General features: G+C 38.1%; 1 protein-coding gene across 19 annotated transcripts in view; it reads left to right on the forward strand.

The window, feature by feature from the left end:
• The window catches only part of GPHN (gephyrin), a 563,152-nt gene that overhangs the window by 334,236 nt on the left and 202,062 nt on the right, over positions 1-26,854 (forward strand). The window lies entirely within an intron of this gene.

Raw genomic sequence — 26,854 nt, forward strand, 5'->3', positions numbered from 1 at the left:
TCTAAACGTAAGACCAGAAACTATAAAACTCCTAGAGGAGAACATAGGCAAAACACTCTCCAACATAAATCACAGCAGGATCCTCTATGACCCACCTCCCAGAATACAGCAAATAGAAGCAAAAATAAACAAATGGGACCTAATGAAACTTAAAAGCTTATGCACAACAAAGGAAACTATAAGCAAGGTGAAAAGACAGCCTTCAGAATGGGAGAAAATAATAGCAAATGAAGCAACTGACAAACAACTAATCTCAAAAATATACAAGCAACTCCTGCAGCTCAATTCCAGAAAAATAAACGACCCAATCAAAAAATGCGCCAAAGAACTAAATAGACATTTCTCCAAAGAAGACATACAGATGGCTAACAAACACATGAAAAGATACTCAACATCACTCGTTAACAGAGAAATGCAAATCAAAACCACAATGAGGTACTATTTCACGCCAATCAGAATGGCTGCAATCCAAAAGTGTACAAGCAAGAAATGCTGGAAAGGGTGTGGAGAAAAGGGGACCCTCTTACACTGTTGGTGGGAATGCAAACTAGTACAGCCACTATGGAGAACAGTGTGGAGAGTCCTTAAAAAACTGGAAATACAACTGCCTTATGACCCAGCAATCCCACTGCTGGGCATACACACCAAGGAAATGAGAATTGAAAGAGACACGTGTACCCCAATGTTCATTGCAGCACTGTTTATAATAGCCAGGACATGGAAGCAACCTAGATGTCCATCAGCGGATGAACAGATAAGAAAGCTGTGGTACATATACACAGTGGAGTATTACTCAGCCATTAAAAAGAATACATTTGAGTCAGTTCTAATAAGGTGGATGAAACGGAGCTGATTATACAGAGTGAAGTAAGCCAGAAAGAAAAACACCAATACAGTATACTAACGCATATATATGGAATTTAGAAAGATGGTAATGATAACCCTGTATGCGAGACAGCAAAAGAGACACAGATGTATAGAACAGTATTTTGGACTCTGTGGGAGAGGGAGAGGGTGGGATGATATGGGAGAATGGCATTGAAACATGTATAATATCATATATGAAAGGAATCTCCAGTCCAGGTTCAATGCATGATACTGGATGCTTGGGGCTGGTGCACTGGGATGACCCAGAGGGATGGTACGGGGAGGGAGGAGGGAGGGGGTTTCAGGATGGGAAACACGTGTATACCTGTGGCGGATTCATGTTGATGTATGGCAAAACCAATACAATATTGTAAAGTAATTAGCCTCCAATTAAAATAAATAAATTTATATTTTTTTAAACAAGAAGTGAAAAATTTTCCATGTAATAACTGAAAAATATAAAATAGGAATCCCTGAAGTTTCATATTTGAGTAAGAAACCTCACTCAAGGGAATAGAGAGTAGGAGAGTGTGACACACAGGAGGTATCTTGTCCCATCACTTCATGGCAAATAGATGGGGAAGAAGTGGAAACAGTGACATATTTTCTTGAACTCCAGAATCACTGCAGATGGTGTCTGTGGCCATGCAGTTAAAAGATTCTGGTTTCCTTGGAAGGAAAGCCATGACAAACCTAGACAGTATATTTCTAATAAAAAGCAGAGACATCACTTTGCTCACAAAGGTCTATATAGTCGAAGTTACGGTTTTTCCAGTAGTCATGTATGGATGTGAGAGTTGGACCATAAAGAAGGCTAAGCACTGAAGAATTGATGCTTTTGAACGATGGTGCTGAAGAAGACTTTTGGAATCCCTTGAACTACTTGGATATCAAACCAGTCAATCTTAAAGGGAATCAACCCTGAATATTTGTTGGAAGAACTGATGCTGAAGATGAAGCTCCGATACTTTGGCTACCTGATGCAAAGAGTCGCCTCATTGGAAAAGACCCTGATGCTGGGCAAGATTGAGGGCAGGAGGAGAAGGGGACGACAGAGGATGGCATCATCAACACCTTGGACATAAGTTTGAACAAACTCTGGGAGATAGTGAAGGACAGGGAAGCTTGGTGTGCTGCAATCCACAGGGTCACAAAGAGTCAGACATGACTCAGTGAGTGAACAACAACACCACACAGGAGGGAACAGGGATAAATAAATCTTGCCCCTCTGATTACTAAATAAGGGTAAAGGTCATTTCAAGGAGACTGGATCCAAATGTGAAAAAAATTACAGCTATACTTTGTATGCTTGCAATATGCTTCCACAACTCCAAACGTAGTGAGAGGCATTTAAGACAAAGAGGCAAGTGAGCCATGGAAAAACATAATAAGAAATCTTATCCCACTGACAGAAACTAAATCTTCTGGAGAAGTCCCACTTAATAATGGTGGTCCCAAGATGCATTGATTACAAGAAAATCTGCTGCCTGCTATGAAAAGAAAGAGTTGCTGATTTCCCATTGGGAAATAATGGGCTTCCCTGGTGGCTCAGACGATAAAAAATCTGCTTGCAACATGGGAAAACTAGGTTTCTATCCCTGGGTTGGGAAGATCCCCTGGAGGAGGGTATGGCAACCTACTCCAGTAGTCTTGCCTGGAGAATCTCCATAGACAGAGGTGCCTGGTGGGCTACAGTCCATGGGGTCACAAAGAGTCAGACACAACTGAGTGACTAAGCATAGCACACAGCATAGAGAAAACTATGTTCGATTGATAGGACCAATCAGGGAGAGTCTACTTCCCAGAGCATGTATTTGTAACTTAAGAGAGAAAATGCTGAGTTAGCCACCTACCAATATTATTGATTTCAGTTCAGTTCAGTCACTCAGTCATGTCCGACTCTTTGCAACCCCATGAATCGCAGCACGCCAGGCCTCCCTGCCCATCACCAACTCCCGGAGTTCACTCACACTCACGTCCATCGAGTCAGTGATGCCATCCAGCCATCTCATCCTCGGTCGTCCCCTTCTCCTCCTGCCCCCAATCCCTCCTAGCATCAGAGTCTTGTCCAATGAGTCAGCTCTTCGCATGGGGTGGCCAAAGTACTGGAGTTTCAGCTTCAGCATCATTCCCTCCAAGGAAATCCCAGGGCTGATTTCCTTCAGAATGGACTGGTTGGATCTCCTTGCAGTCCAAGGGACTCTCAAGAGTCTTCTCCAGCACCACAGTTCAAAAGCATCAATTCTTCAGTGCTCAGCTTTCTTCACAGTCCAACTCTCACATCCATACATGACCACAGGAAAAACCACGGCCTTGACTAGACGGACCTTAGTCGGCAAAGTAATGTCTCTGCTTTTGAATATGCTATCTAGGTTGGTCATAACTTTCCTTCCAAGGAGTAAGCGTCTTTTAATTTCATGGCTGCAGTCACCATCTGCAGTGATTTTGGAGCCCAAAAAAATAAAGTCTGACACTGTTTGCACTGTTTCCCCATCTATTTCCCATGAAGTGATGGGACCAGATGCCATGATCTTAGTTTTCTGAATGTTGAGCTTTAAGCCGACTTTTTTGCTCTCTTTCACTTTCATCAAGAAACTTTTTAGTTCCTCTTCACTTTCTGCCATAAGGATGGTGTCATCTGCATATCTGAGGTTATTGATATTTCTCCTGACAATCTTGATTCCACCTTGTGCTTCTTCCAGCCCAGTGTTTCTCATGATGTACTCTGCATAGAAGTTAAATAAGTAGGGTGACAATATACAGCCTTGACATACTCCTTTTCCTATTTGGAACCAGTCTGTTGTTCCATGTCCAGTTCGAACTGTTGCTTCCTGACCTGCATATAGGTTTCTCAAGAGGCAGGTCAGGTGGCCTGGTATTCCCATCTCTTTCAGAATTTTCCACAGTTTATTGTGATCCATACAGTCAAAGGCTTTGGCATAGTCAATAAAGCAGAAATAGATGTTTTTCTGGAACTCTCTTGCTTTTTCCATGATCCAGCGGATGTTGGCAATTTGATCTCTGGTTCCTCTGCCTTTTCTAAAACTAGCTTGAACATCTGGAAGTTCACGGTTCACATATTGCTGAAGCCTGGCTTAGAGAATTTTGAGCATTACTTTACTAGCGTGTGAGATGAGTGCAATTGTGCGGTAGTTTGAGCATTCTTTTGCATTGCCTTTCTTTGGGATTGGAATGAAAACTGACCTTTCCTCAGCCACTGCTGAGCTCTCCAAATTTGCTGGCATATTGAGTGCAGCACTTTCACAGCATCATCTTTCAGGATTTGAAATAGCTCCACTGGAATGCCATCACCTCCACTAGCTTTGTTCGTAGTGATGCTTTCTAAGGCCCACTTGACTTCACATTCCAGGATGTCTGGCTCTAGGTGAGTGATCACACCATTGTGATTATCTTGGTTATGAAGATCTTTTTTGTATAGTTCTTCTGTGTATTCTTGCCACCTCTTCTTAATATCTTCTGCTTCTGTTAGGTCCATACCATATCTGTCCTTTATCGAGCCCATCTTCCATTTAGGTGTTTTATTAACCACCACCACCACCCTTCTCCCACAAATAACCCGGAAAATAATTAGAGGCAAATAAAGCAGAGAATCTGAAGAAATTGGAACCCTCATGCACTTTTTTTACTGGAGGGAGTATAAAATGGTGCCACCACAGTGAAAAACACCTTTGTGGTCCTAAAAGTTAAACATGTGATGCGGCAGTTCTACCACTCTTTCTATACCCGAAACAATTGAAAGCAAGCACTCCTGTTGATAGCAGCTGTATTCATAATGGCCAAAAAATGGAAATAGCCCAAATATTTATTAGCAAATAAATGAATAAACAAAATATTATATACATATAATAGAAATATTATTCAACCATAGAAGAAATGAAGTTCTGATACATGCTGCAGCATGGATGAAACTTGAAAACATTATGCTGAATTTAATAAGCTGAAATAAAAGGGAACGTATTATATAAGTTCACTTACTTGAGGTACTCAGATTAGTCAAATTCATAGAGACAGAAAATAAGATAGATGAAAACAGGGAGTGGGGAGTTACTGTTTAAAACTTAGGAAATTTTCTTTTGGGATGATGGAAGTGGTGGATAGTGGTGATGTTTGTATTACATTGTGTGTTTGTTTAATGCCATTTCATTGTACACTGATTAAAGTGGTAAATTTTGTTGTATATATTTCACCACAATAAAAAATTTTATTTATTATTAATAATTGATGTCCCCTAATTCTTATTTTAAAATTATCCATATTTCTAATGATTATCCACTAATTAATTAATATCAACCCAAAGTTTAAGTTACTTAAAGATCGTGGAAATTATATTCAAGCTGACATGTAATTTAGGAGTAATTTAAGCTTGTTCAGTCAGTAAACCTCTATGTGTTTAGAGAAAGCAGCCCACGCAAAACAAAATATATACTTATATTTAACATATAAAAAATTTCAAGACAGTCTTTAAATTATAATTATTTAAGCTTATCACATTTGCCAAAGATTTACCCTAATTATATGAACTTGGATTTTTAAAATCCTTACAAATTACTTTCTATTGATTTTTTTAAGTCTAGCATATTTGAAGTATTAAAAATTCAGTTTCTTTATTTTGGAAATACTAAGGATAATTCCCCTTCATGGATCACAGCCTTGTCATGGTGAAGGAGCTTGCGTAATTTAGTGAAGCCATGAGCCATGCTGTGCAGGGCCACCCAAGACAGACGGGTCATAGTGAAGAGTTCTGACAAAATGTGGTTCCCTGAAGGAGGGAAATGGCAACCCACTCCAGTATTCTGGCCATGAGAACTCCATGAACTGTATGAAAAGGCAAAAAGATGTGACACTAGAAGGTGAGCCCCCTAGGTTGAAAGGTGTCCAATATGCTACTGAGGAATAGTGGAGGGCAACTACTCATAGCTCCAGAAAGAATGAAGCAGCTGGGCCAAAGCAGAAATAACTCTCAGTTGTGGATGTGTCTGGTGGTGAAAGTAAAATCTGATGCCATAAAGAACAACACTGCATAGGAACCTGGAATGTAAGTTCCATTAAGGTAAATTGGACGTGACAGTACATTGTACTTCCCTAGTGAAAAAGGGTCACTTGGAGAAAAACTTTTTACATTACTCTCATTTTTTTTATAACTTAGATTTGTAAAATATCTAAAAGACTGAAGAGTACAGATAATTCAAAATGGTCCACAAGGGAAGTCGCTCAGTCGTGTCCAACTCTTAGCGACCCCATGGACTGCAGCCTACCAGGCTCCTCTGTCCATGGGATTTTCCAGGCAAGAATACTGGAGTGGGGTGCCATTGCCTTCTCTGACAACACAAGACACCTAATAATATTTTTGCCCACTTCAGAGTCTTTCACAATTTTTGCTGGCATATGAAAGGAATTCAGTAATGCATGGATGTTTACAAATTGAATTAAAATTTCTGTTCAAGATGTCCATGGGCTTAGTGTGCTTTTTTATACTTATTTGTTTCTATTCATATGGATGCCACATAGTGGGATTTTTTAGAAGATTATGTGATCTTTAGTAATAAATGTTTGAGTTTCTCAAAATTTAAATTGAAAAAACCAAAAACTTTTATATTCCTACTATAGATGTCAGTTTTCCATAGTTTATTGTGATCCACACAGTCACAGGCTTTGGCATAGTCAATAAAGCAGAAATAGATGTTTTTCTGGAACTCTCTTGCTTTTTCCATGATCCAGCGGATGTTGGCAATTTGATCTCTGGTTCCTCTGCCTTTTCTAAAACCAGCTTGAACATCAGGAAGTTCACTGTTCACATATTGTGGAAGCCTGGCTTGGAGAATTTTGAGCATTACTTTACTAGCGTGTGAGAGGAGTGCAATTGTGCGGTAGTTTGAGCATTCTTTGGCATTGCCTTTCTTTGGGATTGGAATGAAAACTGACCTTTTCCAATCCTGTGGCCACTGCTGAGTTTTCCAAATTTGCTGGCATATGTGCAGCACTTTCACAGCATCATCTTTCAGGATTTGAAATAGCTCCACTGGAATGCCATCACCTCCACTAGCTTTGTTCGTAGTGGTGCTTTCTAAGGCCCACTTGACTTCATATTCCAGGATGTCTGGCTTTAGATGAGTGATCACACCATCATGATTATCCGGGTCGTGAAGGTCTTTTTTGTACTTTTGAACTATAGTGTTGGAGAAGACTCTTGAGAGTCCCTTGGACTGCAAGGAGATCCAACCAGTCCATTCTGAAGGAGATCAGCCCTGGGATTTCTTTGGAAAGAATGATGCTAAAGCTGAAACTCCAGTACTTTGGCCACCTCATGCGAAGAGTTGACTCATTGGAAAAGACTCTGATGCTGGGAGGGGTTGGGGGCAGGAGAAGGGGATGACAGAGGATGAGATGGTTGGATGGCATCACTGACTTGATGGACGTGAGTGTGAGTGAACTCCTGGAGTTGGTGAGAGACAGGGTGGCCTGGCATGCTGCAATTCCTGGCATCACAAAGAGTCAGATACAACTGAGTGACTGAACTGAACTGAACTGATAGATGTCAATATAGGGATTGATTTATTAGGATGCCAATTGTTTTTTTCCTAACATTGACCATCGAGTAATATTGTGGACTGACTGTGTATATATTTGTTATAAACTTGTAGTGATCATTACTTGGGTAAAAAAATGTATGTTCTTACAGTTTTTCAAAAAGATTGCTATTATCAATAAGGTAAGTAGGAAGTTATATTAAAATAAAGTTCATAGACTTTTTCAAACCTGGGAAATAGTATGCACTGTGCTTTAACAACTAGAGCCTTGGCATTGGATAGTTTCTGTTCTGCTAGATTCTACATAATCTGTTTCTAGGTCCTTTTGTTACCATTTCTCTCCCTCTCCCCATTGCTCACTAAGTTTACATCCAGCTTTGTCTTGGCTCTGGGAACATGCTGTTACCACTACTGAGAAGCTTTTAACCCCACTCTTTGCCTGGCTAACTTCTGTGTATCTTTCTGTTCCAGTTTCATTGTCTCATTAATCACAGAGAGACCTTGCTGATCTGCCTTCTCCAATCTAAATTTTTCTCGTTATTCTCTCTCATAACACCTTGTTATTTTCCTTTATAATACTTACCACAATTTACAACTATATATTATTCATGTGTTTGATTTCTATGGGACTTCCCTAGGGGCTCAGATGATAAAGAATCCACCTGCAATGCGGGAAACCTGGGTTCAGTCCCTAGGTTGAGAAGATCCACTGGAGAAGGAAATAGCAACCCACTCCAGTATTCTTGCTTGGAGAAGCCCATGGACAGAAGCGTCTAGCAGCTACAGTCCGTGGGGTCACAAAGAGTTGAACATGACTGAGCGACTAACACTTTCACTTTGATTTCTGTATATGTTATCTATAACATCCATGAGACAAGAATCACATTTCTTAGTTTATATGATTAATCCTGGAGGAAATCAGTCCTGAATATTCATTGGAAGGACTGATACTGAAGCTGAAACTCCCGTACTTTGGCCACCTGATGCGAAGAACTGACTCATTTGAAAAGACCCTGAATGATTGAAGGCAGGAGGAGAAGGGGATGACAGAGCATGAGATTTGGATGGCATCACCGACTCAATGGACATGAGTTTGAATAAGCTCCAGGAGTTGGTGATGGACAGGAAACCCTGGCTTGCTGCAGTCCGTGGGGTTACAAAGAGTTGGACATGGCTGAGCAACTGAACTGAACCAACATCTGGCACAGTTTGACTCATAGTATATACCGTGTATGAATATTTGTTAACTATATTTTATGAAAAAATGTGAAATATTATCCAACTAATTTCATAAGACATATTAAAAATGTATATATATTTAGCATTCTCCATGATTTATAGGAACTTTTCCATGATATAAACAAATAATCAACATATTTTTTCCCTATACTAAACAAATATATTAAGCAGCTGTAGTAATAATAACAGACAGCTTTTAAATGCTGATTACGTAGCAGACATTTTTCTAAGAGTTTTAGACAAATACACAATCGGAAATTGATACTGGAATACATCAGCAAGGTTATATATTTTTATTTTCCTGGAAGGCAAATTTATATGAAATAGCATGTTATAATAAAAACTCTGATTAAGACCATTAAGAACATCAAAAATCCTAAATAATTTTAGTAGGTGTAAATAATTGTTAAGAAACAAACTCATGAATATTTAAAAACATCTATTATAGTCATACTTCATAAGGTCTCTGTCTAGACAAAATCATAAAATGTGGCTTTTCTTTAAAAATATGAATCATAAATTCTTGTGGGTTTTTTATACCATTGATTTTAATCAAAATCCAGGTCCTCACATATATTCTTGTTGAATTTCATTTTGCTACATTTAACTGATCAATCCACCCCAAGGAGACTTTTTCAAAATCTGTATAAGACATCTTATATTTTATGCAAATAATGCAAATACATTAATCATGTTGTCACTCAAGTCACTTACAGAACTTTTTTTAGGATAGGCTGTTTCACATGCTAGTTCAGTTCAGTTCAGTTCAGTTGCTCAGTCCTGCCCAACTCTTTGCAACCCCATGAATCGCAGCATGCCAGGCCTCCCTGTCCATCACCAACTCCCGGAGTTCACTCAAACTCACCTCCATCGAGTCAGTGATGCCATCCGGCTATCTCATCCTCTGTCGTCCCCTTCTCCTGCCCCCAATCCCTCCCAGCATCAGAGTCTTTTCCAATGAGTCAACTCTTCGCATGAGGTGGCCAAAGTACTGGAATTTAAGCTTTAACATCATTCCTTCCAAAGAAATCCCAGGGCTGATCTCCTTTAGAATGGACTGGTTGTATCTCCTTGCAGTCCAAGGGACTCTCAAGAGTCTTCTCCAACACCACAGTTCAAAAGCATCAATTCTTCGGCAATCAGCTTTCATCACAGTTCAACTCTCACATCCATACCTGACAATTGGAAAAACCATAGCCTTGACTAGACGGACCTTTGTTGGCAAAGTAATGCCTCTGCTTTTGAATACGCTATCTAGGTTGCTCATAGCTTTTCTTCCAAGGAGTAAGCGTCTTTTAATTTCATGGCTGCAGTCACCATCTGCAGTGATTTTGGAGCCCCAAAAAATAAAGTCTGACACTGTTTGCACTGTTTCCCCATCTATTTCCCATGAAGTGATGGGACCGGATGCCATGATCTTAGTTTTCTGAATGTTGAGTTTTAAGCCAACTTTTTCACTCTCCTCTTTCACTTTCATCAAGAGGCTTTTTAGTTCCTCTTCACTTTCTGCCATAAGGTTGGTGTCATCTGCATATCTGAGATTATTGATATTTCTCCCGGCAATCTTGATTCCAGCTTGTGCTTCTTCCAGCCCAGCGTTTCTCATGATGTACATGCTATTTAGGATAGGCTATTTCACATGCTATCAGAAAGCCTATTGGTTAATTGCTTAACCAGCTGACGTATTTCTCTTACAGCCCATCAAAAGCCTCTTTGTCTATCTTGTTCCAAGAACTTTTGGAATTCTTGTCAAATATATGGCTTGTCAGATACCTTACAGAACTCAAGATACTCTGGTTTGATAGTTTTATTCTTTAGCAAAATTTTCATAGTGCTTAATCATAGAACTTTAATTGGTATTCTGACCAGTATTAGAAGCTCTGGAAAGACATGTGATATATATATATTTTTCTTTTTCTGAAAGAACCCATTTAGGCATTCATATGTAATCTATTTTTATTATTAGTTCAGATCCTGTACTGTACACTTGGATGTATAATAGGATTTTTAAGAGGGTTCAGCCTACCTTAAATATCTCTAAACAGAGACATAACTAGGAAAGGTTTTATATGAGATAGCTAACCACCAGGCTAGACAAGGACTTCAAAAGCTTCACCATGGAGACTGGCAAATTGTTGCTATGAAAGCCATATTTCTTTATATATGGCTGTTTTGGGAGACTCACTTCAATTATTATAAGTTTGATCACTAGCTATCCAAAATTTAATCCAGATAACAGGTCTTCTATTTTATTCGTCTTGCAACTTTTCTGTTAGTTTAAATATTTTTTCAAAATAAAGGTATTAGGTGGTATAAACAGTGATTGAAAGGGAAAATGTCTGCTCACTTAAGAATTTCTCTAGCATCAAGATACAAAGTTGTGCATTTGTTGATATTCTTACTAGCAATTCAAAAGACAGAATTTAAAAGGAAATGATATTTTGGCTAGGTACTCTAATTTTGATAATATAATTCTCCATTTCATTTTTTAGAAGTGTTTGCTCAGTGAAAACAGCTTTAGAACAGAATACCTACATAACTAGAAATAATCAGATCCTAAGAAAATAAGTATTCCAATTATAATTTCCCTTCATGAGGAGAAGGGAACTAAACAACTACTATTGTTTAGTAGTTCACAGTTGAAATTACAGTACATATCTACACAGGATTTGATAGCAACTGAAGCAAATTGCTTTCCCTATGTTCTCAGTTGCATAGATAATAGAAATATAGATGAGTGCTCTTAAAAGTAAGAATGTTATTTCTTTTGGAAGTTACTTGACATTTCTCTTTATTTGTGCTGACTTACCTATTACAAATTTCACTACTTTAGCAAGGTTTTCATTCATCTCTTACTGATCCCTTTTTTTTTTTTTTTTAATTTTACCTGGAAGATAGTTGCTTTACAATGCTGTGTTGGTTTCTGCCATACATCAACTTGAATTAGGCATAGGTAGATATACCCCTCCCCTTGAAACTCCCTCTCGCCTCCCATCCCGTCCTACCCTCCTACGTTGTCACAGAGCACCTGCTTTGACCTCCCTGTATCATACAGAAAATTACCGCTGGCTACCTATTTTACATATGATAATTTCTATGTTTCCATGCTACTCTCAGTTTGTCCTACCCTCTCCTTCCCCTACTGTGTCCATAAGTCTGTCCTCTATGTCTGCTTCTCCATTGCTGCCCTGCTGATAGGTTCATCAGTACCATCTTTCTAGATTCCATCTACTGCTAAGTCACTTCAGTTGTGTCCGACTCTGTGTGACCCCATAGACAGCAGCCCACCAGGCTCCCCCATCCCTGGGATTCTCCAGGCAAGAACCTTGGAGTGGGTTGCCATTTCCTTCTCCAATGCATGAAAGTGAAAAGTGAAAGTGAAGTCGCTGAGTCATATCCGACTCTTCGAAACCCCATGGACTGCAGCCTACCAGGCTCCTCCATCCATGGGATTTTCCAGGCAAGAGTACTGGAGTGGGGTGCCATTGCCTTCTCCATGATTCCATATATATGCATTTATATATGATATTTGTTTTACTCTTTCTGACTTGCTTCACTCTGTATAACAGGCTCTAGGTTCATCCACCTCATTAGGACTGACTCAAATGTGTTCTTTTTATGGCTGAGTAATATGCTATTGGGTATGTGTGTATATATATATATATATGTGTGTGTGTGTGTTTGTGTGTGTGTGTATATATGTGTGTGTGTGTATATATATATACATATATATGTATCACAACTTCTTTATCCATTCATCCGTTGATGGACATCTAGGTTGCTTCCATGTCCTAGCTGTTGTAAATAGTGCTGCCACGAACATTGGAGTACATGCGCCTCTTTCAGTTTTGGTTTTCACGAGGTATATGCCCAGTAGTGGAATTTTGGGGTCATATGGATATTCTTTTGCTAGTTTTTTTAAGAATTCTCCATACTGTTCTCTATTGTGGCTGTAACAATTGCAATTTTTAGAGCTTTACTTTTTTTTTAATCTTCTCATTTCCCCTATTCTCTCTTGCTTATTATATTAATAAGATCGCCAAGGCTAAACAACTGTCCTTTCTGCTTAAACTATTTTTCTGAGTTAATGTTTTATTCTATTCCTTCTATCTCAAGAGAGCCTATAATTCTGTTATTGGCTTCTTCAACTTCTTTATTATCAAAGAAAAAATTATTCACTATCAATTCTGTACAAGACATTATGCTCCTTTTTTTGAGCTCTCCCTAGCTGTTGAGCATATTTACCACTTCTTAATTTTTGAAACATCCCTCCCAGAATTTTCATTACTAAAACTTTTTCAGTGTACAGTAATACATGAGTACATTCTTTTTATTAAAACATACAGATGAAATATAGGTAAGATTAGCATCCACCTCAGTCATCTTCTCATCTCATTCTCATTTGCATTCACACACCCCCAGAAGTAAATGCTTTTTAGTAAATTAGAGGGATATCCTTTAAAACTTTATTATCTTTTTCTGTACAAAGGTAGTAAATAAAATCCTAACAGTTTGTATGTGGTATGTGTATGTGTGTATTTAATTAAGAAGAGAGAGAAAAGTGACAAGCTATTTCTAAAATTTATACAGAACAGAAAGTGCAAAGGATCAAAAATAACCAAGATCCTCTTTGAATAAGAAAAGAATAAAGTGAGAAGATCTGCTCTATAAATAGCAAGACTTAAAATAATATAAAGTAGTACATTGCTGGTGCAAGAATTAGAGACCTAAATATGAAAGGCAGAACTGTAAAGCTTTCATAGATTTATATAGGACAAAATCTTCATTGTAACGGATCAGAGACTTCCCAGGTGGCACTAGTGGTAAAGAGTGAAAGTCGCTCAGTCGTGTCTGACTCTTTGAGAGTCCATGGAATTCTCAAGGCCAGAATATTGGAGTGGGTAGCCTTTCCCTTCTCCAGGGGGTCTTCCAAACCCAGGGATCGAACCCAGGTCTCCCACATTGTAGGCAGATTCTTTACCAGCTGAGCCACAAGGGAAGCCCTGCCTACAAATACAGGAGACATAAGACATGCAGGTTTGATCCTTGGGTTGGGAAGATCTCCTGAAGAAGGAAATGGCAAGCCACTCTAGTATTCTTGCCTGGGAAATCCCATGGACAGAGGAGCCTAGCAAGCTACAGGCCTTAGGGCTGCAAAGAGTCAGATACAACTGAAGTGATTTAGCTTAGCAATAGATTAGGGAAGGATTTCTTTTTCAATATAATTGAAGTAAGATTCACCATTTTTAGGTGTACATTCAATGGCTTTTAGTACATTTACAATGTGTGCAAGCATCACTGCTGTCTAACTCCAGAATATTTTATCACCCTTCAAAAATACCACACCCAGTAAGTAGTCACTACCCATACCCATACCTCTCATCCCCTGTCAGCCACTAATTTTCGTACTGGGTATGTATTTGCCCACTCTGAACATTACACGTGAGTGGAATCATGCAATATGTGACTGTTGATATCTAGCTGCTTTCACTTCACGTCATGTTTTTAAGGTTCATCTCTGTTGTAGCAGTATCAGTACTCTGCTTTTATAGCTGTAAAATATTCCATTGTATAAGTATACCACATGTTGTTTAGCCATTGATGAGCTGATAAACATTTTAGTTGTTTCCACTTTTTGGTTGTTAAAATAATGCTGCTATCAACATCTGTGTACAAGCATTTGTTTGAAAATCAAGTTTTAATGCTTTTGGTTATACACCTTGAATAGAATTGTTGAATCATATGGTAATTCTATGTTTAACTTTGTGAGGAACCATCAAATTGTTTTTCACAGAGTTACAACATTTTACAAATTTCTCCACATATTCAACAACATTTTTTACTTTCCTTTTTTAAATAGATCAGGGCCATTGAGTGGGTGTTAAGTATCTCATTGTGGTTTTGATTTGTATTTCCCCAATTACTAATGATAATGAACTTCTTTTCATGTTCCTTGTCGGCATTTCTATATCTTCTTCAGAGAAATGTCTATTCAAGTTGTTTTACTCATTTCTTAAAATGAGGTATTTTATTAATGAGTTATATTTTGTTGTTCCATTTAATTATTCTTTGTATATTCTGGATACTAAACTATTGTCAGATAGATGGTTTGCAAATATTTTCTCCCATTCTATTGATTGTCTTTTCAACCTTTTGTGATAATATCCTGTGATGTACGAAACTTTTTGTTTTGATGATGTCCAATTTGCCTAAATTTTCCTTTGTCTCTGCGCTTTTGATAACATATCTAAGAATCAATTACCAAATCCAAAGTAAAGGACATTTATCCCTCTGTTTTCTTCTGAGAATTTTATCACTTTTAGCTCTTACATTTAGATCTTTGATCCATTTTGAGATACTTTTTTATATAGTGTGAGGGAAGAGTAGAACTTCATTTATAAATGTGGATATCTAGTTGTTCTGGCAGAATTTGTTGAAAAGATTATTATCTTAGCACTTTTGTCAAAAATTGGTCAACTATAAAAGTATAAAGGATTTATTTCGTTACTTCCAGTTGTATCCCATTGATCTGTGTGTCTGTCCTTACGGCAGCATTGCACTGTTTTGATTACTGCACCTTTGAAGTAAGTTTTGAAATGGAAAAGTATGAGTTTTCCAACTTTATTTTTCAAGATTGTTTTCGCTATGTGGAGTCCATTGGAATTCCATATGAGTTTTAGGTGGACTTTTCTAGTTCTGCAGAAAATTCTGTTTGAATTTGATAGAGGTTGTATTGAATTTATAATTCCCTCTGGATAGTGTTGCCATTTTAATATATGTCTTTCCATTTATTTATGTCTTCTTATGTTTGGTAAGATTTGGTGTATAATTCTTGCACCACCTTGGTCAAGTTTATTCCTTACTGTGTTATCCTTTTTGATTCTGTTGTAGATGGAACTGCTTTCTTAATTTTCTTTTTGAAATTTTCACCATTAGTGCTAATACAACTGATTCTGGTGTGTTCCTCGTGTATCCTACAACTTTGCTGAATTTATTACTTCAAATATTTCTTTCTGTGGAAAAACTATGTATTTATATATATATAATACATATATATACACACATCTATATGTGTATATATATTTATATAGTGGTATCACCGACTCAACAGACATGAGTTTGAGTAAGCTCTGGAAATTGGTGATGGACAGGGAAGTCTGGCATGCTGCAGTCCATTGGGTTGCAAAGAGTCAGACATGACTGATTGACTGAACTGAACTGATTAGTAGAGATTATCTTACTTCTTCCTTTCGAATTCAGGTGCCTTTTATTTCTTTTTCTTGCATGATTTCCCTAGCTAGAACTTCTAGTAATGTTGAAAAGAAGTGATGAGTGCAGACATCCTTGAGCTTGATGTTAAAGGAAACTTTCAGTCTTTCATTAAGTAGGATATTAGCTATGGGGTTTTCAAAGAGGCTATTTATGAGATTTGGAAAGTTATTCCTTGTTTTCTGAGTATCTTTATCATGAAAAAGTGTTCTATTTTGTCAAAGGCTTTTTCTATATTATTTGGAATTTTGGATCATGTGGATTTTTTTCATTTTATTAATGTTTTGTATTATAAATTGTTATATTACACATAAATTACTATGTTGGGTCACCGCTAGATTCATGGAATAAATCCCACTTGGTCATAGTATATAATACTTTTAATCTGCTGTTAGATTCAGTTTAATAATATTTTATTTAGACTGTTTGCCAAACATCTATATTCACAAAGGATAGTTAGTTCAGTCGCTCAGTCATGTCTGCCTCTTTGCAACCCCAGGGACTATGGCATGCCAGGCTTCCCTGTCCATTGGATATGGCTTGTAATACTCTTTTCCTGTGTCATCTTTATTTGTCTTTGGTATCAGGGCAAACTGACCACATAATACAAAACCTTTCCTTCTCTTTTATAGGAGAGTTTGTGAAAGATTTATGTTAACTCTTCTTTAAATATTTGATAAAATTTTTAGTGAAGCCAACTGGGGGCCTCTGAGTGTCTTGGAGGTGTTCAGTTCAGTACAGTCACTCAGTCATGTCCGACTCTTTGCAACTCCATGAATTGCAACACACCAGGCCTCCCTGTCCATCACCAACTCCTGGAGTTCCCCCAGACTCACGTTCATCGAGTCAGTGATGCCATCCAGCCATCTCATCCTCTGTTGTCCCCTTCTCCTCCTGCCCCCAATCCCTCCCAGCATCAGAGTCTTTTACAATGAGTCAACTCTTCACAAGAGGTGGCCAAAGTACTAGAGTTTCAGCTTTAGCGTCATTCCTTCCAAAGAAATCCCAGGGCTGATCTCCTTCAGAATGGACTGGTTGTATCTCCTTGCAGTCCAAGGGACTCTCAAGAGTCTTCTCCAACACCACAGTTCAAAAGCATCAATTCTTCGGTGCTCAACTTTCTTCACAGTGTAGATTCATGTATTTCATCAAATTTGAAAGTTTTAGACAATATTTTTTAAATATTTTCTCTGCCACTTTCTCTCTTCTCCATAGGATTCCCATTATGCATACCTTGGTAGACTTGTTCGTGTCCCATAGGTTTCATAAACCTTGTTCATTTTTCTTTATTCTTTATTTCTACTCTTCAGTTCACTGACTTTTTTCTTCTGCTTCCTCAAATCTGATACTGAATCCCTCTAGTGAATTTTTTATTTTAGTTATACTTTTCAACTTCAGAATTTCTATTTGGTTTCTTTTTATGATTTCTACCTCTTTATTGATATTGCCTATTGGTTATATATCATCACCATGCTTTCTTTTGTTCTTTTCCAGGTTGCTTTTAGCTCTTTGAATATATTTTAAATACTTAATTTAAAAGTTTGCCTCATTAGCCCAGTGTCTACAGTTTCTCAAGGACAGTTTCTGTTTTTTCTTCTTCTTTTTTGCTATACATAGGTCATAATGCCTTGTTTCTATGCATACCTTATTTTTTGTTGTTGAAAACCGAACCCTGTGAATATGATTAGTAGCAACTCTGAAAATCAAATTCTCTTTCCTCCCCAGGGTATGTTATTGTTACCTGTTAAAATTATTGTTGTTTGTTGATTAACTTGCCTGAACTACTTTTGTCAAGTCTGTTATTCTTTGTTGTGTGTGACCACTAAAGTCTCTTTTCTATTAGCTTCATGGTCAGCTAGTGATTTTACATAATTTCCTAAATGCCCAGAAAATATGTATATACAGAAAAGGAAAATCTCCCATTCTTTGCAGATGAGCTCTCTGTATATATTTTAGCACACCTTCAACACTCAGCTAGGCAGTTTACTACTCTGACTAATCTTCACTTCCTGCTTGGACAAAATCTTTAGCTCAGCAAGAGTTGTAATCATCTAAGGATATACCTGGCCTTGGGCATAATCGTGACTTCCTGGATACTCAGGAATATCTGTGAACTTTTCAAAGTGCATTACATGGCCTTCCCTCCCAGGTGTTTTAGGTATTATTCTGTTATTTCTTTCACATTTTTTCCTTTACCCAGACAGCAGTGACTAATATATTTGGCATTAATTTTTTGGTTAACCTCCCCTCCTTATTGCAAAATTCAGACTTGAATTGAAGAAAGTAGGGGAAACCAGTAGGCCATTCAGATATCACCTAAATCAAATCCCTTACAATTATACAGAGGAAGTGACAAATAGATTAAAGGGATTAGATCTGATAGAACTCTGGATGGAGTTTCGTAATATTGTGCAGGAGACCATGATCAAAACCATCCCCAAGAAAAAGAAATGCAAAAAGGCAAAATGGTTGTCTGATGAAGGCTTACAAATCTCTGAGAAAAGAAGAGAAACAAAGGCAAAGGAGAAAAGGAAGGATATATCCATCTGAATGCAGAGTTCCAAAGAATAGCAAGGGGAGAAAAGAAAGCCTTCCTCAGTGATCAATGCAAAGAAACAGAGGAAAACAATTGAAAGGGAAAAACTAGAGATCTCTTCAAGAAGATTAGAGATACCAACGGAACATTTCATGCAAAGATGGGCACAATAAAGGACAGAAATAGTATGGACCTAACAGAAGCAGAAGATATTAAGAGGTGGCAAGAATACACAGAAGAACTATACAAAAAATATCTTAATTACCCACATAACCACAATGGTGTGATCACTCACCTAGAGCCAGCCATCCTAGAGTCCAAAGTCAAGTGGGCCTTAGGAACCATCACTATGAACAAAGCTAGTGGAGGTGATGGAATTCCAGTTGAGCCATTTCAAATCCTAAAAGATGATGCTGTGAGGGTGCTGCATCCAATATGCCAGCAAATTTGGAAAACTCAGCAGTGGCCACAAGACTGGTAAAAGGTCAGTTTCATGAAAATCCCAAGGAAAGGCCATGCCAAAGAATGTTCAAACTACCACACAGTTGCACTCATTTCACACACTAGCCAAATGATGCTCAAAATTCTCCAAGCTAGGCTTGAATAATTCTTGAACTGAGAACTTCCAGATGTTCAAGGTGGATTTAGAAAAGGCAGAGGAACCAGAGATCAAATTGCCAACATCCACTGAATCCTAGAAAAAGCAAGAGAGTTCCAGAAAAACATCTACTTCTGTTTCATTGACTATGCTTAAGTTTTTGACTTTGTGAATCAAAATAAACTGTGGAAAATTCTTAAGAGAGATAGAAATACCAGACTACCTTACCTGCCCCCAAAATCTGTATGCAGATCAAGAAGCAACAGTTAAAATCAGACATGGAACTATAGACTGGTTCCAAATTGGGAAAAGAGTTTGTCAAGGCTATATATTGTCACCCTGTTTATTTAACTTCTTTGAAGATTACATCATGCGAAATGCCAGGCTGGATGAAGCATAACCTGGGATCAAAATTGCTGGGTGAAATATCAGTAACCTCAGATATGCAGATAACCTTTATGGCAAAAAGCAAAGAGGAGCTAAAGAGCCTCTTGATGAAGGTGAAAGAGGAGAGTGAAAAGGCTGGCCTAAAACTCGGCATTCAAAAAACGAAGACCATGGCATCTGGTCCCACTATTTCATGGCAAATAGTTGGGGAAACAATGGAAACAGTGAGAGACTTTATTTTGTTGGGCTCCAAAATCACTGCAGATGGTGACTGCAGCTATGAAATTAAAAGACGCTTGCTCCTTGGAAGAAAAGACCTAGACAGCATATTAAAAAGCAGAGAGATTACTTTGCCAACAATGTTCCATCTAATCAAAGCTATGGTTTTTTCAGTAGTCATGACTGAATGTGAGAGTTGGATCATAAAAAAGGCTGAGCATCAAAGAATTGATGCTTTTGAACTGTGGCATTGGAGAAGACTCTTGAGAGACCCTTGGCCTGCCAGGAGATTAAACCAGTCAATCCTAAAGGAACTGAGTCCTGAATAGTCATTGGAAGGACTGATGCTGAAGCTGAAGCTGTAATACTTTGGCCACCTGATGCAAAGAGCCAACTCATTAGAAAAGACCTTGATACTGGGAAAGGTTGAAGGCAGGAGGAGAAGAGGACGACAGAGGACAAGATGATTGGATGGCATCACCAACTCAATGGACATGAGTTTAAGCAAGCTCCTGGAGATGGTGATGGCCAGGGAAGCCTGGTATGCTGCAGTCCGTGGGGCTGCAAATAGTTGGACACAACTGAGCAACTGAACAGCATCAATAACTCCTCCAGTAGCTGCCTGAGCCATTTGGGAGTTCCAAAATAGGGGAAATAAAGGCAGGTCTTTGAGAATATCCTTCAGTGAGCCACCAGAAATGTTGAAACAAACAACCCTCACTCTTGAGAACAAGGTTTGTTTCCCCTTCAGTACCCAGAGCCTTCACCAGAGGGCTCTCGTGGACTCTGTCATCTTCACAGCCATCACTGAGCTATGTACTGGGGGTCATTTTGGAGTTTTGTGAGTTTTTTTTTTTCGTTAGGCATTCACTTGGCTGCTATAAACTTGATTAGTTTATAGATTTCTGATAAAGTTGATTCTGACAGTTTTTGTTAGTTTATTCACTTGTTTCATAAGGGATGGGCTGTTGACATTACCTACTCCACCTTTCTACTGAGGTCACTCAGGAAGTTTTCCTTTTAGGATACAAAATTCACTAACTATAAAGGAAAATACTGATTTGTTTTTTAACTATCTAATAAATAACCTCAGATATGCAGATGACACTGCCCTTATGGCAGAAAGTGAAGAGGAACTAAAAAACCTCCTGATGAAAGTCAGAGAGGAGAGTGAAAAAGTTGGCTTAAAACTCAACATTCAGAAAACTAAGATCATGGCATCCGGTCCCATCACTTCATGGGAAATAGATGGGGAAACAGTGCAAACAGTGTCAGACTTTATTTTTGAGGGCTCCAAAATCACTGCAGATGGTGATGTAGCCATGAAATTAAAAGGCGCTTACTCCTTGGAAGGAAAGTTATGACCAACCTAGATAGCATATTGAAAAGCAGAGACATTACTTTGCCAACAAAGGTCCATCTAGTCAAGGCTATGGTTTTTCCAGTAGTCCTGTATAGATGTGAGAGTTGGACTGTGAAGAAAGCTGAGCACCAAAGAATTGATGCTTTTGAACTGTGGTGTTGGAGAAGACTCTTGAGAGTACCGTGGACTGCAAGGAGATCCAACCAGTCCATTCTTTTTTTTTAATATAAATTTATTTATTTTAATTAGAGGTTAATTACTTTACAATATTGTATTGATTTTGCCATACATCAACATGAATCCGCCACAGGTATACATGTGTTCTCCATCCTGAACCCCCTCCCTCCTCCCTTCCTGTACCATCCCTCTGGGTTGTCCCAATGCACCAGCCCCAAGCATCCAGTAGCATGCATCGTACCTGGACTAGGAGAAAAACTATTAAAAATTCCAACATATGGAGGCTGAACAACATGCTGCTGAATAACAAACAAATCATAGAAGAAATAAAAAAAGAAATCAGAATATGCATAGAAACGAATGAAAATGAAAACACAACAACCCAAAACTTGTGGGACACTGTAAAAGCAGTGCTAAGGGGAAAGTTCATAGCAATACAGGCTTACCTCAAGAAACAAGAAAAAAGTCAAATAAATAACCTAACTCTACACCTAAAGCAACATGAAAAGGAAGAAATGAAGAACCCCAGGGTTAGTAGAAGGAAAGAAATCTTAAAAATTAGGGTAGCAATAAATCCAAAGAAAAGAGACCATAGCAAAAATCAACAAAACCAAAAGCTGGTTCTTTGAAAGGATAAATAAAGTTGACAAACCATTAGCCAGACTCATCAAGAAACAAAGGGAGAAAAATCAAATCAATAAAGTTAGAAATGAAAATGGAGAGATCACAACAGACAACACAGAAATACAAAGGGTCATAAGAAACTACTATCAGCAATTATATGCCAATAAAATGGACAAGGTGGAAGAAATGGACAAATTCTTAGAAAAGTACAACTTTCCAAAACTGAACCAGGAAGAAATAGAAAATCTTAACAGACCCATCACAAGCACGGAAATTGAAACTGTAATCAGAAATCTTCCAGCAAACAAAAGCCCAGGTCCAGACGGCTTCACGGCTGAATTCTACCAAAAATTTAGAGAGGAGCTAACACCTATCCTCCTCAAACTCTTCCAGAAAACTGCAGAGGATGGTAAACTTCCAAACTCATTCTATGAGGCCACCATCACCCTAATAGCAAAACCAGACAAAGATGCCACAAAAAAGAAAACTACAGGCCAATATCACTGATGAACATAGATGCAAAAATCCTTAACAAAATTCTAGTAATCAGAAGCCAACAACATGTTAAAAAGATCATACACCTATGACTAAATGGGCTTTATCCCAGGGATGCAAAGATTCTTCAATATCCACAAATCAATCAATGTAATACACCACATTAACAAATTGAAAAATAACAACTAGTCCATTCTAAAGGAGATCAGTCCTGGGTGTTCTTTGGAAGGAATGATGCTAAAGCTGAAACTCCACTACTTTGACTATCTCATGCGAAGAGTTGACTCATTGGAAAAGACTCTGATGCTGAGAGGGATTGGGGGCAGGAAGAAAAGGGGACGACAGAGGATGATATGGCTGGATGGCATCACCGACTCAATGGACGTGGATTTGGGTGAGCTCCGGGAGTTGGTGATGGACAGGGAGGCCTGGCGTTCTGCAATTCATGGTGTCGCAAAGAGTCGGACATGACTGAGTGACTGAACTGAACTGAACTGAATAGCTAACTATGTAACTATCAATAGAATTTAATAAAAATTAAAATATTCTGTTTATCAGAATACATGATGAAATTGGAAGGCAAGCTGCATAGTAGGAATCGATATTTATATCATATAAAACTGATAAAGACTTGCTATCCAGAATAGATACAGAAATTTAATAATTAAATTAAAAGAATGACTCAATAAGGGGAAAATTGGGCGAAAGACTTGAATAGGAACTTTATAATAGAGAACATCTAAATGGCTGGTAAACATATGAAAAAGTGTTTTACTCTTATTAACAATGAAGGAAGAAGAAGGCCACTTTAAGATATTTTTACTGTCCATCACATCTGAAAAAATTATTACTGAGAATACTAGGTAGAGCTAAGTTGTGAAGTAAGACAAATTGTTACTGTTTTCTTTTGATAGACTTTTAAATTGGCTTAACCAATTTGGGAATTTGTAAAAGACAATATTCACAGCCATCAACCAGCAATTCTGTTTCTGACTGTATATATCCTAGAATTAATGCATATGGGAATTATGATACATGAACAAGAGTCATTGATAATGTCTCTAAAAAGGAAAAATTACGAACACTCTGCAACAGAATAATTGGCTTCCATTATTGATTTTATTTATTTATTACTGTAAGAATTCACAATGAGCATTGAGAATTCCTTGGCCAATGCCTTAGTTATCCTCCATGCTCATTCATCAGTGCATTTATTCCAAATGTTTATGACTCTCCTAGAGAGATCTTTCCCACTTGTATTTCCCCCTTTTCTTGTCAAATAGGCCTTTATTCCAGGCACCAAAGAAAAGAATATTAGTGAATGTCTTTTTCTCTCCCCACAAATTTCACTGCTTTATCATCCCCACTTGCTTCTTCATTTCTACTTTTTCTTGTTTACTTGTAGTACCTTATATAATTGTATATCTTATATAATTGCTAGATCCAAGGACATCTTTTCAGCTCTCATCTTACCCCTGTTCTCTCCAATAACTGATATTTTGTAACATCTCCTAACAGTTTCTTCTCTTTTCTCTTCCCTTATGTTTACTCTGTCTTGATTTTCTTTTGTCTCTAACAATTTCTTAAAGATAGGAAGACCAAATAATTTATCTTCCAAACTGAAATACTTTCATACCATCAGCATTTGGTCTTTTACATATTTTCCTTGGATGACGTGAAATATTTGCATGACTGAAACTGCCACCTTCAGTGATAATTCCCGAAGTATATGTCCAGTCTAACTTTTTCATGACTCGACTCATATTTCCAATAGTTTACTGTATACCTCCAAACTAGTAACCCAAAAGTATATACATGACAGTATTTTTAATTTTTATTCATTTATTTATTTATATTTTGGGGTGTGCTAGATCTTCATTGCTGTGTGGGTGTTCTCTAATTGACATGAGTGGAGGCTAGGCTATAGTGGTGGTGTGTGGGCTTATCATGGTGTCTTCTCTTGTTGTAGGGCAAAGGCTCTAGGGCGTGCAGGCTTCAGTAGTTGTAGCACGTGGGCTCCGTAGCTGTGGCTCCTGGGTTCTAGAGTACAGGCTCAATAATTGCGGTGCACAGGCTCACTTGCTTTGTGGCATGTGGAATCTTCCTGGACCAAGCATTAGCCCCTTGTTATCAAACGTGTTTCCCCTGCATTGGCAAGCAGTTTCTTATCCACTGTACCACCAGGGAAGTCCCTGTACCTCACAGTTTAATCTTACTGTCTCCCTCAAATTTCCTACTCTTTTGTTTATTGAAGGGGTGGAGGTGAAAACTGTGTGTGTGTCTGTGTGTGTCTGTGTGTGTGTGTGTAAGTCTGGAAATCACACATGTATACTACTTTGTGCAGATGCTTTATTAGGCACTGGACATACAGTAGTAGCAAAAACTTAGTTCCATCATCATGACAGTGCATTCTGGTATCAGAGAGAGAGACATTGACCAAACTAGCATGCATATAAATGTAGTATAAGTGTGGGTAATTTCCATGAAGGAAAGAAACATGGAACTATGTGAAATATAGTAGGGGCATTTGACCTTTTTCTTCCCAATACTTGGCCTTTTCTATTAGATGTAAGTGGCAATATATAGCTCTTCTAAATTAGAGAAGAGCTTCTACCTCTGTTTCTTAAAATATTTATTGCAATTCAGTATTTAAGTGTACTAGCAAATGGAGCCATTTTTCTTCTCAGAATTCCCACTGCTTTTCATCATAGTTATTCAGATATTGTTCATAAATCACAAAAATTAAGCCCAGAAATTGTGGCAGTACCTTTGGTATTGAGGATGTAGGTACGGAAACTAAATGAAAGAGCACCTGTGGCCATAGTATTTCCTTTGTGAGAAAGAGATGATGTGTAAAGATAAAGAGCGCCTTTCTAGTCACAAATTCTGGCTGCTGTTTTCTTTCTACATCCTAAGTAATATTTTGATTGAATGTTAATTGCTTATTCTTTCATCATACATATTTCCCCTCTTGTGCATAAAATTTGGAAGTGGTCAGCTTGTCATTTTGAGATTAAAAGACCTATACTCACTAGTACTAGCCCAAAATAAGAACTAAATTATACATAGCCCTAAATAACAAATTTTATAATCAACATAAATATTAATAATTTTAAAGACAAATAATCCACAGTATTTGTCCTACATTTGTATGTTTTTACAGTAGTGATATTCACTTACATCAGTTAGAATATAACATAATAATAACAATAGCTAATATTTATTAAGTATTAACTCCTTGTAGGGGCTTCCCTGGTGGCTCAGAGGTTAAAGCATCTGCCTGCAATGCGGGAGACCTGGGTTTGATCCCTGGGTTGGGAAGATCCCCTGGAGAAGGAAATGGCAACCCACTCCAGTATTCTTGCCTGGAGAATCCCATGGACGAAGGAGCCTAGTGGGCTACAGTCCATGGGGTCACAAAGAGTCAGACATGACTGACCAAGCAACTTAACTAACTAAACTACTTGTAAGCACTAGATAATTTATATGCATTATCTTATTTAGCCCTCAGTAGTAATGTGGTGAGGTAAATGCTATCATTTATCCACATTTTTTGGAGAAGGCAATGGCACCCCACTCTGGTACTCTTGCCTGGAAAATCCCATGGATGGAGGAGCCTGGTAGGCTGCAGTCCATGAGTTTGCTAAGAGTCAGACACAACTGAGCAACTTCACTTTGACTTTTCACTTTCCACTTTCATGCATTGGAGAAGGAAATGGCAACCCACTCCAGTATTCTTGCCTGGAGAATCCCAGGGACGGGGGAGCCTGATGGGCTGCCATCTATGGGGTTGCACAGAGTTGGACACGAGTGAAGTGACTTAGCAGCAGCAGCAGCATCCACATTTTTTAGATAAAGGAAATGACAGTTTAAAAATTATACCCATCAGTAGCCCAACAGAAGTCACAGTGTACCTAAATGGATAATTGTGAAGAGTTTAGTAAAGGACTATGATATTTATAAAAAGCATGGGAAGATTTTAGAGAAAGCGACAAAATATGATTCAGCACCCTGGAACTAGTAGTAATGGGTATCATTAATACTCCTAGACCTAATGGGGCAAAAAAGAGAGCAGGTAATTGGAATCCAGAAAAGAGCTGTAAGCACAGGTCATCTAACAGGGCCTCTGATCTTAGCCAGCCTACAGTGACCTGCTGGAGAGGAAGCCAAGGGAATAAATACCAGCCCTTATTCTCCCCCAGCTCTTCAGTTTCCTGATAGTACTTCTTACCTGACCCAGCTAGAAATCAGGGAGCACAAAATAGCTTGTTGATTCTATCTCTACAGTTTAGCTTGGTCCAGAGAGAGTGAAGAAGGGTGGAGAATGAATCTGAAAGGGAAATGGAAAGTATCTAGGAATTAAGTAGGTGTTAAATGACAGAGCTAGTATATGAATGCCAAACACTTTACTCCTCTCTACAGTTCCATACTGCCTCATAAAAAAGCTTTGATGAAATATTATTTGAAATATTATTTTGCCAAGGAAAATATATTGAATCTGAAGATTTCTACCTTATCCCAAATTTTTGGAT

Source organism: Ovis aries, chromosome 7 (assembly GCF_016772045.2).
Source record: "Ovis aries strain OAR_USU_Benz2616 breed Rambouillet chromosome 7, ARS-UI_Ramb_v3.0, whole genome shotgun sequence".
Classification (NCBI taxonomy): Eukaryota; Metazoa; Chordata; class Mammalia; order Artiodactyla; family Bovidae; genus Ovis; species Ovis aries.